This window comes from Pyrus communis, chromosome 10 (genome assembly GCF_963583255.1).
Source record: "Pyrus communis chromosome 10, drPyrComm1.1, whole genome shotgun sequence".
Taxonomy (NCBI): domain Eukaryota; kingdom Viridiplantae; phylum Streptophyta; class Magnoliopsida; order Rosales; family Rosaceae; genus Pyrus; species Pyrus communis.
In genome coordinates this window covers 10,141,725-10,158,521 of record NC_084812.1, presented here as the reverse complement: position 1 = coordinate 10,158,521, position 16,797 = coordinate 10,141,725, and positions in this window count along the sequence as shown.

Here is a 16,797-nt window from a genome sequence, read left to right as displayed (position 1 = left end):
TTGGAGGGCTATGGCCTTTTTTTTTAAAAGAAAAAGCTAACGAAAAGTTTAAAAAAAATTTAGTTTTAATAAAAAATGATAAATAAAAATGTAGTAAATAGTATCAGAAAAATATAAAAACATGATTTTTTTGTTAAAAATAAATAGTACCGGAAGTGTTTCTTTAAAACACCATTTTTTTTAAGGTTGCCACATGAGTGTCTTTCCCAATTAATTTGGGAAGTTGTCAGCAAGCTTTTTTTTCCTCTCTGTGAACGTGGACTTGACTTCACATGGCAGACAAGATAAATATCTTTTAGTTATTTACTAGAAATTCCACCCACGCATTGCTGCGAGATTAGAAATTATATAAATAAATATGTTTGAAAAAACTGTAAACTCGAATTTAGTGTAATGAACAGATATCTAAAGTTTAGAATGACATTTAAATTTGAACCAATAAATATGTAAAATGGAAAATTGAAAACCCATTTTGTATATTTATGTTTAGAACCAATAGGGCATGACCAATCGATCATCTCAATAAAGTAAACAACTTTATTTCATCAAGAAATATTTTTGTTTTGTTACTTTCTAAAGAGAATTTCTTCTGAAAGGCCGAAAGCAAGCGGATTCAACTTTGAAATCCCACAGTATGAGTAGATTAAAGAAACAATTTGTCCAATTACATTTAGTAAATAATCAGAAACAATATAATCGTAAACATAAAGTCACATGATCTAATGGTCAAAAACCATGTCAACCACTTAGATATCAAAAAATAAAAAGCACAGGAACGTGATTAGGTATTCCTTCTCAAAGTTTCATATCATTGTTGACATGTTTTGGTCTACATAGTAGAAATCAGTTAAATAGTTTCAATATGAGCAATAGTTGAAATCATCTAAATGATAACATCATCAATTAGCAGTTAGTTTCATCGCATTTCTATTGTAAAAATGAAATAAAATGGTGTATAAAGATGGATCAAATACTCCTGGTTTGGAGTCTGTATAATACCGAGATATAATTTGCTACCTCTATCATTTGGAAAAATAGTCATCATTTTCATCTTTTTTTCTGCATAAGAATTGACTATTACCGATATATAGAAGGACTTTATGCATAAAATAGAAAAAGAAAAAGAAAAAGAAAAAGAAAAAAAGGCAGAATGATGAAAGGGAGGCAAATTCTCTGCCCTCCCACTTCCTGTGCCCTCACGTGCAAAGCCGGTCCTGAGATTTTAGGAGCCTTGTGTGAAAGCGAATTAGAGGCCCCCAAATTGCGAATTTAATTTTTTTTATTTTTAATTTTCAGCTTTGCTTTCTATAAATTCTAATAGCACAAACAAATATAACAAATCAACTGACAAAAAGGTGAATTATTATTTTTCTTAATTACTTAAAGGTCCAGCCACTTAGTATTACAATATAGTGGTATTCCTCTTTACTTATAAGTGAGAGGTCTTAGGTTCGATTCTCACCAAAGATAAGTTTGAACCACATCATTGCTAGCCTATTGTGATGCTAAGCCCCACCCCTTCTCCTTAGCCTAAATAAGATCATTGGTTCAAAAAAAAAAAAAAAAAAAAACTTAAAGGTCCAGGGTTAGAATTTTTATTTAGTTTTGTGGAATCTTTATATTATTTTCATGGAAGTTTATGCATTTGCTAATAATAAAGTAAAAAAATGATGTTGGCAAAAGACTCGAACCCATTCCCAAACGGATACAAAGAAACATAAGTACCACTTGTGCTAACAGTTGATTTTATAATTTTTTTTTTTTACACATATTGGTATATATATGTATATTCTTGTAAAATTGAAAAATCAGGGCCCTTCCATTTTGGGGGCCCTGTACGGTGGCACCACTTGCACACTCAGGGCCGACCCTACTCATGTGTCATTCTGTTTTGTGTGGTCACGGTTAAGCCACGTTAATATTTTACATTGTTTTTTTATAGAGATAATAAGACAAAAAGAAATGATAATATAAAACGTTAACGTGACTTAACCGTGACCACACAAATAGAAGAGCACGGAAAATCGGAGGGCAGAGAATCTGCTTCACTCAGTCATGTTGCCAGTGTGCATACTTTTTCGGTAATTTCAGGGATGTTGTTTGGTCATCATTAGCTTTCATTTTTTTTTTTTCCCAAGCTTGAGGGTTTGAGGGTTGTTGATGTTTTTCCATTTGCTTTCGGCCGTGGCCTTCATCATTTTCCCTCATCTTTTTCCTGGTGGTTTTGTCCATTGATTTTCATGCTATAATAATAAAATCAGATATTTGAATAAAATTAGTATTTAATATTTTTTTAGATCCCTCCACCCAACCTCCTTCACATCATCCAAGGTTCCAAGTTCCAACCCGTGGAGCCCAAAACAAAACAATTTAATTTTTAAGAATGAAAATAAGATATTTTCAATAAAATTAGTATTTAATGTTTTTTTAAATCCCACCATCCAACCTCCTTCATATCATCCAAGGTTCAAATTTGTGGAGCCACACCAAAAGATTCATCACACAGTTCCCACCTCTCTCACATAACCCAAGACCCCAATCTATATCAAACATAATGTAAAAAAATTTTAAAAATTTGAATGATAAGAGTCGGGACACACACCAAATACATTTGACGCATTGAAAAGCTGAACGCTTTGAATGATAATAATCATCCCATGGTTCCCATCTCTCTCACATAATCCAAGGCCCAATCTATGTCACACATAAGAAAACCAAAACCCCATAAACAAAAAACTCAGAAAAAACTCATTAAAAAACAGATCCAATAACATCAAACTCAGCCGGATCAACATAAACAAAGCAGCAAAACCTGCAAACATGCCCAAACAAAATGAAGGGAAATCAAATACATCACCGTTAGCAGGTCCTTCATTGTCGAGGGCGGCTGACAAATGCAACAAAGAAAAACTACAGCTTGCGAAGAAATTTAACAAAAACTAAAAATTTAAGATAACAAAATTGAAGGTTATTTCCGCCTTTTCACTGTTGGTGAACAGTGCTTTCTCTGCCATGATGAATAGTACTTTTCTGCTGAGCTTTAATAGATATAAATTTGAAGATGCGGCAAAGGTATTATTTGATCATTTTGAATCCTACTTGCTATGCTTTTATTTTGCCACAAGCAATTTTGTTTCCTTGCATACTTGCCACGGCATCCAAGAGGAACCAAAGATTTTTTTTCTTTTCCTGAGTACATAGATAGTTTTTACACTAAGAAAAGAGGGAGTTTGGATAGACCACACAATACGCAGAATAATTTGGTATCGAATTCGTCATCCACGAGATTCGAACCTAAGATTTCTCACTTCAAAGTGAAAATGAATACTACCATACCATAGTACTAAGTATCAGAAGAACTAAAGATTTTGATTTCAAATAAACCCCTCATAAAGCCCTAAGGGGGTGTTTGTTTGCCCTCACTAACTGTCCTTGGACTGGACTGGACTAATTTGTTATCATGCGGGACTAGTCTTAATGAGACAAGCCTGGACTCGCCTACACTAAAGGCTTCACTAAGGCCATCTTCAACTGAGGGCTGGCCAGATGGCTTGTTTTAGCCTTCTGGCCCTCCAAGATTCTTCAAGATATTAATATTTTAATGAACAGTACAGGGCCATATTTGCCTCCGTCTCCAACCGAGGCCAGAGGGTCAGAGGGCTCATTTTAGCCCTGCCACAAAAAACCATCTCCAACCGAAGGCCATTGGGCCAAACATAATTTATTATTTAAATTTAAAAACTACGACAATTTAAATTCAAATCCAACAACTTAAATTTAAAAACTACAATGATAACTGGCCCAAAAAACCAAAAAAATTAGAATTTAAATTTAATGAATGGTTTAGGTATTTATAAGGAAAAAAAAATTAGAATTTTTAAGAATTAAAAAAAAAATTGGCCCAAAAAACCAAAAAAATTAGAATTTAAATTTAATGAATGGTTTAGGTATTTATAAGGAAAAAAAAAATTAGAATTTTTAAGAATTAAAAAAAAAATTGGCCCAAAAAACCAAAACAATAATAATAATAATAATAATTTGAATACAACAACTAGTTGACTAGCCGTTGTATTCAAATTTTTTTTTTTAAGCAATCATGTCGGTTATAATCGACAGGAAAACTATATTTTTTGGCCAGCCCTAGGCTAGTAGCCAGCCCTCCAGCCTTCTAGCCCTCTCCGATTCCGTGGGGCCCTCTCAATTTCCACAGCCCTCTGGCCTAACCCTCAGTTGGAGAAGGTTTTCGGGCTATTTTCTGCCCTCTGGCCCTCTGGCCTAACCCTCAGTTGGAGATGGCCTAAAAGGTCTTAGCGAGACCCGCCAAAAACCACGGGATTGCTAGTCCCGTCTCCCTCTTCTGCAAGCAGTGTCGCTCAAACCCGCATGAGCAGCATCAAGCCTCCATCATCTTGTAAACCCAGCGCCCTTTTGGCATCTGGGTTGGTGATTTGGTGTCTTTTTCCATCTGGGTCGACCTGAACGACGACAAAAACAGATCTCATGGGAGGGAGAGGCGGAGGGAGAAAAATGGGGAAAAAGGGAAAGGGACAAAAAACAAAATTTTGAAATACCCATTAAAACCCATGAAGGTTAAGCACAAAATCTAAAATAAAATTGATAAGGAGAGATTGTGAATTGAAGATCAAAGATTGATGAACAATTGGGAGTTATCCGCGAGAGAGAAGGATTTGCGAGATGGACTTCTGCTTTGTTTTCTCAAAGTGGAATGTCAGTTTGCTTAAGTGGGTTTATGGACGAGATCTTTCCAAAATGAAGAAGAGGATTCTAGAAATAAAAAGAAAAAGTAATAATAAAATATTAATTGATATATATTAAATTAATATAATATAATATTATATTATAATTCTGCTTCTTAGTCCAACGTTGCACCAAACACTTCACTAAATTAGTCCAGCTTAATCTAGTTTAAGTCAATCTAATTTAGTCCCTGAAACTAATCCAGTCTGAGATAGTCTGGTTTAACAAACGCATTCTAAAATTATTTGGACTCTCCCTCTTTTTTTTTTTTTTTTTTTTTTTTTTTAGAGAGACCATGCTTGCTGTAAACTTTGGACTTCTGAGAGCCTAATTACTCTGCAGACAGGACCTGGGTTGTGGGGGACCACGTGAACAAGTGGCGGAGGGACCTTGAGACAAGGATTGGCCCTAGGCTCATCCTGAGATTTTTTTTGCAACCCTCCTCTAATTGGCATTGTACTTCTTTCACTCAGAATCCTCCTCTTATTGGTCAATGGTACAACAATTCAAATCTTTTCTTCCCATTCCAAATTTCAACTTCCAAGTCTGATTACATCCCACCACTAACTCTAATACTTTATTTTATATATATATATATATATATATATATATATATCACATAGAATTAATAATCTTTAGCATTTGATCTTAAAAAAAAAAAAAAAAACCTTAACACTAAACCTCCACTTCTAAATAAAAAAAAAAATCTACTTTAATTTTTCTCTTTCACGGTGCAACCTAGAAGCGGGATTCCAAATCTACAAAATTATTCTTCTTCTCATTTTCTGAAATTTCATATATATATATATATATATGGTCATACCAAACTCAAACTAATTCAATAACAATAAGATTTGTAAAATCTATCTTATTGTCTGTAACTTTTTATTGTTTATCCTCTATCTTACCTCTTATTTAAGTGTTACTGTGTTAGTGTTTAGAATTTTTTATTGATTTGCACTATTAAATTTAAGGGTAGTACTATTTACACACTTATTTTTACCTCCCACACACCTTCGTTAATTTTTTTACATTAATCTTCTTCAAATCATTCAGTCTAATGAACAGAAATTCAGAGGGATGTGTGAAAAATTTAAAAAGGTGTGTGGATGACAAAGTTAATAGTATAGATGACAAAATTACCATGAAACAAGTAATATTGTGCATGCTTGGTAGACCTGGCATTCGTGTCGTGTTTTCTGTGTTCATGTCGTTTTCGTGTCATACCCGATATCTTAACTGGTCGTGTCGTGTAATACCCTTTAAAATAAAGGGGTAAAATGACCCAATCCGAAATCGACCCGACAATATTAACAAGTAATATGACCTGACCCGTTACCCGTTAAGGAAAATATATTTTAAAACAATAAATAATCAAATGAAAAACATAATATTAAATAAATATATACATACCATATTGTCACATCCAAAACATAAAAACACATTTTTCTTTTAAGTATATTTTCACTTACCTAAATTGATCAAATGGTAAAATTGGAAAATATTGGAATAGAGAAGGGTTTTTTTTTTGTCCAAAAAAGTTCTAATAATATAAGTGAAATAGAATCCAACGGTACAGATTTACTTTCATTTATCTTACGACTGTTATTTAAGTAAAATCTTTAGTAGTTTTTTAATTAATGTAGAAGTGTAAAAAATATATAAACACTCATAATGACAAGCCTTACAACTTTCATGAAGAATTTAACTTCGAAATTCGCCACTATAATCATATAAATCATAGATCAAAATTTAACCGTTGATTGTTGTTTACATTTACGCTTTATTGTTCTCATCAAATTTTGTTTTTTCAGATTTTCTTTTTTGAAAACATGATCTATTAGAGGATGCAGGAAAATGAATGGTTTGGATTGTTGATATTACATTCAGAGTTTTACGGTTAGTGAAAATATTGCTTGATGTTTATAAAGTTTATTCAAACTATATGACATCGATTCATATTTCAGTTAACCGTAAATATCGAAATGTGATATCAAAGATCTGAACCGTTCGTCTTCTTACATTCGATAGATGATCATGTTTTCAAAAAAGAAAATTAAAAAAATGAAATTCAGTAAGAAGAATAAAGCGTGGATGATAATCAATGGTTAAATATAAATTTAAGGTTTATGGATTATAGTGTTGGATTTCGAAGCTGGCCTCTTCATGAAAGTTGTAAAATTTGTCACTATGAGTGATTGCATATTTTTTTTACATTTTTTACACTTCTAAAATAATTATTATTAATTTTATTAATTTTTCCCTCAATTAAAAAACATTATTAATGAGGGTTTGGAGGATTTTGAAAATCTAAACGATAATGTAAGTGTAATCATTATCTACTCGTGGAGGAATAATAATGAATCACGAGTGTTTATATGTTCTTTCACATTTTTCATACTTATATGTATGTCTTCTTAGTTCTTGGCTATACAAATACTATACTAGTTTATTTTAATTTTGGACAACAACATGTTAAGTAAAATTTATCCTAGTAATGATAATAAGGAACTCTCATAATAAAAAAAATAATGACCAAATTTATAAAAAAAAAAAAAAAAAAACTTATATAGAATAATAATACAAAGCTATATATATAATATAGAATATATTGTATATATTAAAATGGCTATTGTATTTTATAATAAATCTTTTAGTAATTAAACTTTAAAATTATCAAAATAATTTTTTTCTTAACGGGTCGAAATGGGTTACCCATGTGTATACCCGTTAAGAACCCGTTATTAACGGGTTCTTGATGGGTCACCCGATAATGACCTAATTAGTTATCGTGTTGACCCGAAACTTGTTATTTTCGTGTCGTGTCAAAAACTGCTGATTCTAATGCTTGGAAGTACATTCAGTACATGTTTGGTGAAAGTGTTTTTACGTTTCAAAAGTTTGAAAGAATCACCAATTATGTACTTCTTGTAAGCACTTCAAGTTATTTTTTGAATTTACTTTACACTTTAATTAAGGATTCGTTCTATAAACACTTTCATTAAAAGCATCTTTAGTCATTTTCAAAACACTTTCAAACACACCATTGACAATGAATATGTTATTATGATGTTCGTTTAGTAGTTTTTTAATTGTTAGCCACCATTTCTTTTGCATTTGTGAAAGGCCTCTCCTCATATGAAATTCTGGCTTCGCCATTGAAAATGACCTCCAAACAATTTCATTGTCTTTTCTTCATCTGTTCCAATAAGAGCCCATTTCAGCTTTATCTTGGTATTTGGTGGGAAGGATCTGAACGTCCTTCTTCTGCAAAATTGGTGATCTAGAGAAGAACATGCTGCAGTCATCGTTTGGAATCAAACGAGATGTAGTGGCGACTGCTGCTCCTCGTTGCTATAGTGGGGATTGGCGATGACATTGTCATTTGGCTGCTGCTTCCTTGTTCTACACGAGATGCAGTATTCAAAACCTTCACGATCTTAAGAATTTCTTCGTAGTTTAGCGTACAAATGTCTTGGCGTAGAGATGTTAATTTCCTAGCAGCTCCACATCCATGTATAGACACGCTGTGCCGGAAATTCTTTGATTAACAGATTTTGACCTTTTCTATAAAGATCACTTTTCGGCACCTCCGTGTCTACGTTGAGGCATGTTGTGCCGACAAAATTCTAGACGAGTAGATTTTGACTTTTCTCGTAAAGATCACTTTCCAGCACCTCCGTGTCTACATAGAGACATGCTGTGCTAAGAAAATTCTTGACAAGTAGATTTCGACCTTCACCGTAAAGATCACTTTCCGGCACCTTTGTGTCTACGTGGAGACACTCTGTGCTGAGAAAATGCTTGATGAGTAGATTTGAGCCGTTAAAGATGAACATCTTGAAGGAGTTCACTTTCCTGCAGCTCTGTGTCTGCGTGCAGATATACTATGCTGAGAAAGTCTTGACGAGAAGACTTCGACCATCATTCTATGCTGATTGGTTACGTTCTTTCGAAAAAAGCGAGAATTTCTATGCTTTTCTTGTGGCAGGAACCTTTTTTTTTTTTTTTCTTCTTGCATGCCGAATTGCTACAATCACGTGAAAGCTAACCTTATCGGTCTAATTTCGAAGAGGATTTTGATAGCGGAGAAGGGTTGTTGCTTCTAGTTCCTTTTCTTGCCCATCGGCTTTAATCACTGGAAGATTGCTTCTAGAGTGAAGAGGGATTGGCACCATTTTGATTTGTTATAGAGAGAGGCCATTCACTAGATCATTTCTTTGCAGGAGCATGTGGGAAACTAACTTTGCTTCGAAGGTCCTGTGCCATGAAGTGGAGGTTAGTGCAAGGAAAGAAATGATAAATAAGAATAAAATTTTTACCTTGGATTCTTCTTCCCCACGAACATTTTGCATAATTGCAGCCATTTGCTCCTTTCTTCTCTTTCTGGTAAGACTCTCTCTTTCTATTTATGCAGCTGTCGTTTTTCTCTCATTCGCTGCTCTCTTTACTCTTTCTCAGCTTTTTGTCGTCTGTCACCTCCTTTTATTTGAACCTTGCCTTCGTCTTTTTATAGACGTAAAGGGTAGTCAGAGATCCTTTTCCATTCTGTTATGTGTGCCACTTTCCGGGGATGTGGAGAGGTTGAGAGAAAGCCATCACTTAGTGGAGAACGTGAGAGTTTTGGGAGAGTTCCATACATACACAAACTCAAACTTGTCTCACATTGAGGTCCACGTATGTGCGGGTTGTAGAGATTTTTTTTCTCTTTTTTCTTATTAATATATTTTCCTTTGTGAATTATATGCTTCAACAACATCTAGATTATTTATGAACAGTTCTGGAAACTTGACCAGTAGAAGTTAGCATAGATACTAGAGAAACTTATCCACAACGAGATTAACGTGGATACAAATTTCTTCCTCCTTGATCTTGAACAAAATTGCAATTACAAAACAAATAACACCTTAGGTCAAGGCCAAGAGGCTCACGCGCCCATGATGAATTTGGGAGGGTGGGGGAAGGGGGCTTTGGCCGAAGAAGCTCTGATGCCAAAGTTAGAATTTAGAGAGAAAAGTGTTTGAGAGTTTTTGGGAGTTTTGCAAGAGTGTGGAACTAGGTCTTTAGAGAAAAATGGGTAGTATTTATAGGGCATGGCCGGTCCCCATTGGAGAAATGGTGGCCGGCCTTTGGGATGCTTTTTGTGTGCATTTTGTGGTTTAATGTGTGAGTTATTTGGCAATTAATGGATTAATTAGGTAATTAATCCATTAATTAGCCAATTAACACATTTTTGGAATGAATATTTTGGAGGTTATGTAATTTATGGGGAATATTTTGTAAGTTATGGAATGATAGCTAATTGATTAGCTAAAAGAGGGAAAAAAAGGTAAAAATATATGGAATGAAATAGGTTTTGGGAGTTATCTTGTAGAAGGGATTTGAAGAGATGGATTTTGATTTGTTACCTATTTTGGGCACTTTTGACTTGGTTGAGGGATGATTGTCCGCTGCTCGCGCGTAGGAATCCCGGTATGCCTTAAGGGTATTTTTGTCCTCTTCTATCCAAAAATCCACGTGTTGCCTTGTGATTATTTTTGGCTCCACAATTAACACCTGACCCGTGACATGAAAGTTCTTATCTTATGGGACTCTTCAACCTTGTGGTGTTGAATTTATTTTGAGGGAGCATAAAGATACATATTTTCAAACAAAAAAGTCAAGGAATTGTATAGAGATTGAATTTGAAACTGTTAGAGTTAGCAAAGAATGGTACACTATGAGCTATGATTTCACAGATTCACACAGAATTTAGATGAAATTCCAGTACAAAAATGAAGAATGATGATAGAGAGAAGAGAGAGATACAACAGAGAATATGACTCTGAGATTTCATTCACACACATTCACCATGACATTCGCTAGAGAGAGAAAGAGAGTGAAGGAATATCACTCAAATTCTAATGGTTATACAATTTTGGCAGTATTCAAAATGCATCAAAGCAATCTCAGCCTTCCATCTTACACCCTATGAGATGTAGACACTTGGCACCTTACTTACTTAAGACATATGAGACTCAAATAAGAAAGATACAACCAAATTAACACATAGCTAATTATTCCAGCAATATAAGCTAGAATTACAACTGCCACATGAGATCACAATTTACACACTAACAGCCCCCTTTAAATTGTGAACTGATTTCACTCCAAGAAATTCTTTGAGATAGGTGAATTGCTCTCTTGCTAATGCCTTTGTAAATATATCAGCAACTTGCTCATTTGTAGGACAATGAACGAAATCAATCACTCCTTGCTGCAATGCCTCCTTTATGAAATGATACCTCATGTTTATATGCTTGGTTTTCTGATGAAAATAGGATTCTTAGTGATAGCTATGGCTGAAGTATTGTCACAGTTCATTGGTGTTGCAATAGATTGCACTTCACCAAAGCCTTCCAGTACAAACCTTAGACAAGTAGCTTGAGTTGTTGCCTCGGATGCACTAATATACTCTACTTCAGTTGTGGATAAAGCAACACATTGTTGCTTGATTGAAGCCTAAAAGAAAACTCCACTGCCAAAGGTAAAAGCATACCTATATGTGCTTTTCATGTCTTCTTCTCAACCACTCCAATCGCTATCACATAATCTTATTAGAATTGCTCATTTGCCTTTGTTGTACTCCAAGCCAAAATCAAGAGCCTCTTGAACATATCTTAGAACCCTCTTTGCTATCCCATAATGCTTGTTAGAAGAACAATGCATGAACCTTGCTAACAAACATACAACATACATTATGTCAGGTTTAGTTGATGTGAGATACATCAAACTACCTACAATTTTTCTATATTGAGCTTCATCTGCAACTTCACTTTCATCTTCATTTCTCAATTTATCACTTGGTACCAGTGGTGTGCTCATAGGTTTACAATCCTGGAGTCCAAATTTCTTCATCAGAGATGAGGTGTACTTTTTTAGGCGTATGAAAATGCATTCTTCAATTTGCATGACTCCCATACCAAGAAAATGATGTAGAAGTCCTAGATCAGTCATTTTATATTTATGCATCATATCAGCTTTGAATTCATCCATTAAATCTTGATAACTTCTAGTGTAGATTATATCATCAACATAAATTGGTACTATAATCATCTATGAGTCTCCTCTACACTTGGTATACAATGTTGCCTCACTGGTACTCCTTTCGAAACCACACTTTGCAAAATATGAATCAATCTCTCCATACCAAGCCCTAGGTGCCTACTTCAAACCTTACAAGGCTTTGTGCAGTTTGTAAACCTTATCATCCTCTCCTTGCACAATGAACCCATATGGCTAGTCTACATACACCTCCTTTTCAAGTACACCATTTAAGAAAGCTAATTTCACATCCAATTGAAATAGCTTCCACTTGTTCTTTGTAGCTAGTGCAATAAGAGTCCTTATTGTGTCTAACCTTGCAACAAGTGCAAAGGTTTCATTATAATCTATTCTAGGCTTTTGTGCATAGCCTTTTGCAACAAGCCTAGCTTTATTCTTTTGAACTGAGCCTTCTAAGTTCAACTTTGTTTTATAAACCCATTTTACCCCAATCACAGGTTTATCAGAAGGTGTCCTTACTAATTCCCATATTTGGTTCTTCTCAATCATACATATTTCATCTTCCATTGCCTTCTTCCATGCTTCATCTTGTGCAGCTTCATCATAGCATTATGGTTCAATGATACACAAATGCAATCTCTCAAATCTCACTTAAGTTTCTATATCTCAGTGGAGTATCATCATACTAAGGTATAAAGACAGAACCAGTTAATTCACCAAATACAGTAGTTGGAGAGCCTTCAATTTGATTTGAGAAAATGGGATGCAAACTTCCTTGACTTTATGTTTTTTCCAATCCCATTTGCCATTCTCTTCAAAGATCATATCCCTTGAGAGTATCACCTTCTATGTTTCAGGATTAAGCACTCTATATCCTTTCTCACAAGTATCATATCCAATGAAGATACTAGTGACACTAGGTTCTTCTAGTTTATGCCTCAAATTTCCTGGAATGAGAGAATAACACACTGAGCCAAACACTCTTAGGTGTTTAATTTCAGGTTTTCTTCCACTGAACTTCTCAAAAGGTGTAATATTCTTCAATGCTTTTGTGGGACACCTGTTTAGCAGATACACAGATGTCTTCACTACTTAACCCCATAGATTATATGGAAGGTCTTTCTCATGAAGCATGCATTTAGCCATCTCCACTATGGTTCTGTTTTTCTTTTATGCAACTCCATTTTGTTATGGAGAATATGCAACAGTGAGCTGCCTCTCTAACCCCAAAGATTCACAGAACTTTTCAAACTCATTTAAAGTGAACTCTCATCCCCTATTGGTTTGCAATTTCTTCACAGAATAACCACTTTGAAGCTCTACCATAGCCTTAAACGTCTTGAACACATGGAAGACCTTTGATTTGTGTCACAAGAAATAGATCTGGCACATCCTTGAGTAGTCATCAATGAATGTAATGAAGTACCTATTTCCATGCATTGTTAGTGTTTGCATAGGGCCACACACATTTGAGTGTATTAGTTTAAGTGGAATCTTTGCTTTCCATGTTGATTCCTTTGGAAAAGACTCTATGTGATTTTTTCCCAATGCACATCCATGACACACACCTTCACTGTCATGCATCACAGGTAATCCAAGAACCATATTATGTTCCTGCAATTACTTTAGACTCCTATAATTTAGGTGTCTAAACCTTATATGCCACGTTGTAGCACATCGATGCACATTAGCTTTTAATACCAGTTGATCATTGGATTTGAACACTAGTGGAAAACACCTATTCCCCTTTTGCTTCACATTAACCACCAAGTTTGTCAATGTTCTGTCATAAAAGATATCCACCTTGTAATCACCAAACACAAGAAAATACCCATGTTCAGTCATCTGTCCAACACTGAGTAAGTTCTTTGCAAGTCCAGGTACTAGCATGACTTCTCTTATATATCTCTTTCCCTTCTCAGTGTCAATAACAAGAGTTCCTTTTCCTTTCACATCAACTAGAACCTATGTGCCAACTTACACTTTTGCTTTAATACTTATGTCAATGTCCATAAGCAGATCCTCTCTGGAAGTCATATGATTGCTACATCCACTATCTATATACCAGATGTCACTCACAACTTTCACTTCACTTATTTGTTTAACAAGAAATAGATTTCCAGGTTCCTCCAGTTTGTTTGCAAAATTCCCTAGCTGAACATTCTTATTGAGATTACAAACCCTGGCAATATGGCCAAGCTTGCCACATTTGTGATATTTGATCTTCCCTTTTAGCCAACACTCTCCCATAGTGAAGGCTACCACAGTATTTGCAAGCACTACCATTGTTGCTAGTTTCATTTCTTGCACCTGGAGTGAACTTATTATTCCACTGTTTCCCCTTGAACTTGAAATTCTTCTGAAATTTTGTTCCACTAGCATTGGTATTTTGATTACCAATTTACCATTCTTAGGTGAGATATTCAAACTAGCAAATGCACGCTTAGTACTAGTTTTTCCATGTCTAGTTGGCCTCAGTTTATACCCTTTCAATATAGCAACCACATCTTGAACATCACTTACTTAAATATCTTTAGTATTCTTTATAACATAAGCTATAATATCATATGTTTTGGGTAAACTGATCAATAACTTTTGCACAATTCTCTGATTACTAAGATCTTCTCCATAACTCTTTATCTGATTTATCAAATCCAACAACCTAGCCAAATATGCAGCTAGAGACTCACCTTCATTCATACGTGTATACTCAAAATCACGACGAAGACCCTGTAATTTCACAGATCGTACCTGTTTGTCTCCTACAAACTCTTGCTTCAGAATATGCCATACTGCTTTCATAGTAACTAGAGTTGCTATACGTGAAAACATTTGATCCAATACAGCTCCTTGAATGATTTCAAGAGCCCTTACATCCTCGACCAAATTTTCATGATGTAGCTTCATCTTCGCCTTTGTTATCTCTTTCTCCGTCTTCGTTGGAGAAGCAAAACTCTTCTCAACAATACTTCATAACTCGTGAGATCGAAAAATCGTCTTCATTCAAATTTGCCAGAAATCAAAGTTTTATCCATTTAATTTTGGCACTTGAAGCTCCCCTCTGCAAGACCTAGCCATATTAAACTAAGATCACACCTCTCTCTCACTAGTTTATCTGCAACGAGATGTTGCGAGAATAAACTTACTACCACTCACATAATCGACACCTAAAGATTCAGACCCAACTTGGCTCTGAGGCCATGTTAAAGTTAGCAGAGAATGATACACTGTGATCTATGACTACACAGATTCACACAGAATTTAGATGAAATTCCAATACAAAAATGAAGGATGATGATAGAGAGAAGAGAGAGATATCAATAGAGAATATGTGATGCAGAAAAGAACCAAATGACTGAGGGAAATAGAAAGAACGGGGGGATAGATACATGGGAATCACTCAACTAGAGGCACTGGAACTTGCTCACATCGCTAATCGTAGATTCGCTCACATGACTAAGCCAAATGCTTGATTGGGGAAGGAGAAATCACGCACTTCAATTGCACAAGGCAAATACAATTTTTTAATTCATTCAAGTCTGCCATTCAAGGCTCTCTAGTACAATATTTATAAGCGTTTACAAATTAGTAGACCTTAAGTTTCCATGATGCCCTTACAACTCCCAAAATAACTTAACAAATTCCTAAGTAATTAAAATAGAAAACCTTTGTTATTCCAAAGCATATTAATGGTTTCAAATTGTTTTCTCTGAGTCTTCCTCCCGCATCATTCTCCTATTCTCGAAGAAAATTCATCTTCGAATTTCATTTGGTCTTCCTCGATCTTTCGGATGCCTAACCAATGTTTCCCATAGTAGAGATTTTAGTAAGATAAACACAATTCGTACAACATTGCAAAGAGCACAAAATTCATAATATATTTTTTGTTTCCATCGTGTATAGACTGATCCCCTTTTCCTTCCAAAAGAATTACGATGCATATAGGTTTCCAAACTTATTGCTTCTGGGAGACCGTAAATACTCATGAATGAGAAAAGAAAACTCCAATAATGAGCAAACGGTAGCTCCTTATCCAAGCATTTTCTCTTAACCAAAGCACTATCAAGGAATTCATCCCAAATATAATCATGAAAACATAATGCAAGAGGCTTCACATTCTTTATAAGTTGTCCACATCGTTGTTCAACCCATGAACTCTTACCTGCGTTTACATGGCAGTCAACAAAAATTGGGGCAAAATCCCAATATGGAGAACAAGTGACCTCAAGCTGCTTACAACACTCTTGATTAGCCATTAAATCAAATACTTGTAATAATCATTTTTCTCGTCAAAGATTGGTGTAGAACTCCAATAAAAAAAGTTCTCATTGACTTCTTCGTCGTCATCAACGTACTTGTCATAAATTGGCGGCGAATTCCAATTGACCGAGCTAGTCTCTTCAACCAATTGATTTTCAAACGGATGGAAAATCTCACCCATGATCTTTATACACAACGGAAAACCTGCTCTGATGTCACTTGATGCAGGACAAAAGCCAAGGGAGTCTCAGGGAGACATAGGATGATAACCTGGGATATCCTCGTAGAGACGTTGAGTAAGCTCCGTTGCTCCTGGTTAAGCGAACCCCAGGTTATCTATCCCCCTCTTCTCGAGAACTTTGGTTATGTCCTGCGTTAAGTGGCATCAAGGCAGGTTTTCTGCTGCAGTTGAAGACTATGCTGTGATTTACAATTTGTTTGAAGAGCACACTGTCGAAGAAATTAGTTTCGCCAATTGGGATTCACCACCAATTTATGATGAGTACATTGATGAAGACGAAGTTAATAATCGTTTTGTGAATGAAGTTGATGAGGATGGTAGTGAGGTAAGCAAGTTATACTCCTCAAGTTTGTATAATTTCTTAAAAGATGATATTGTTATTCACGTGATCAATGAGATTCTTGAAGGTAGTTTCTTGAATGTTGAGCACCAAGTAAAGATTGTGGATGTGAAGGAAACTTTACAGTTTCTGAGCGAGGTGGTAAATTCATACT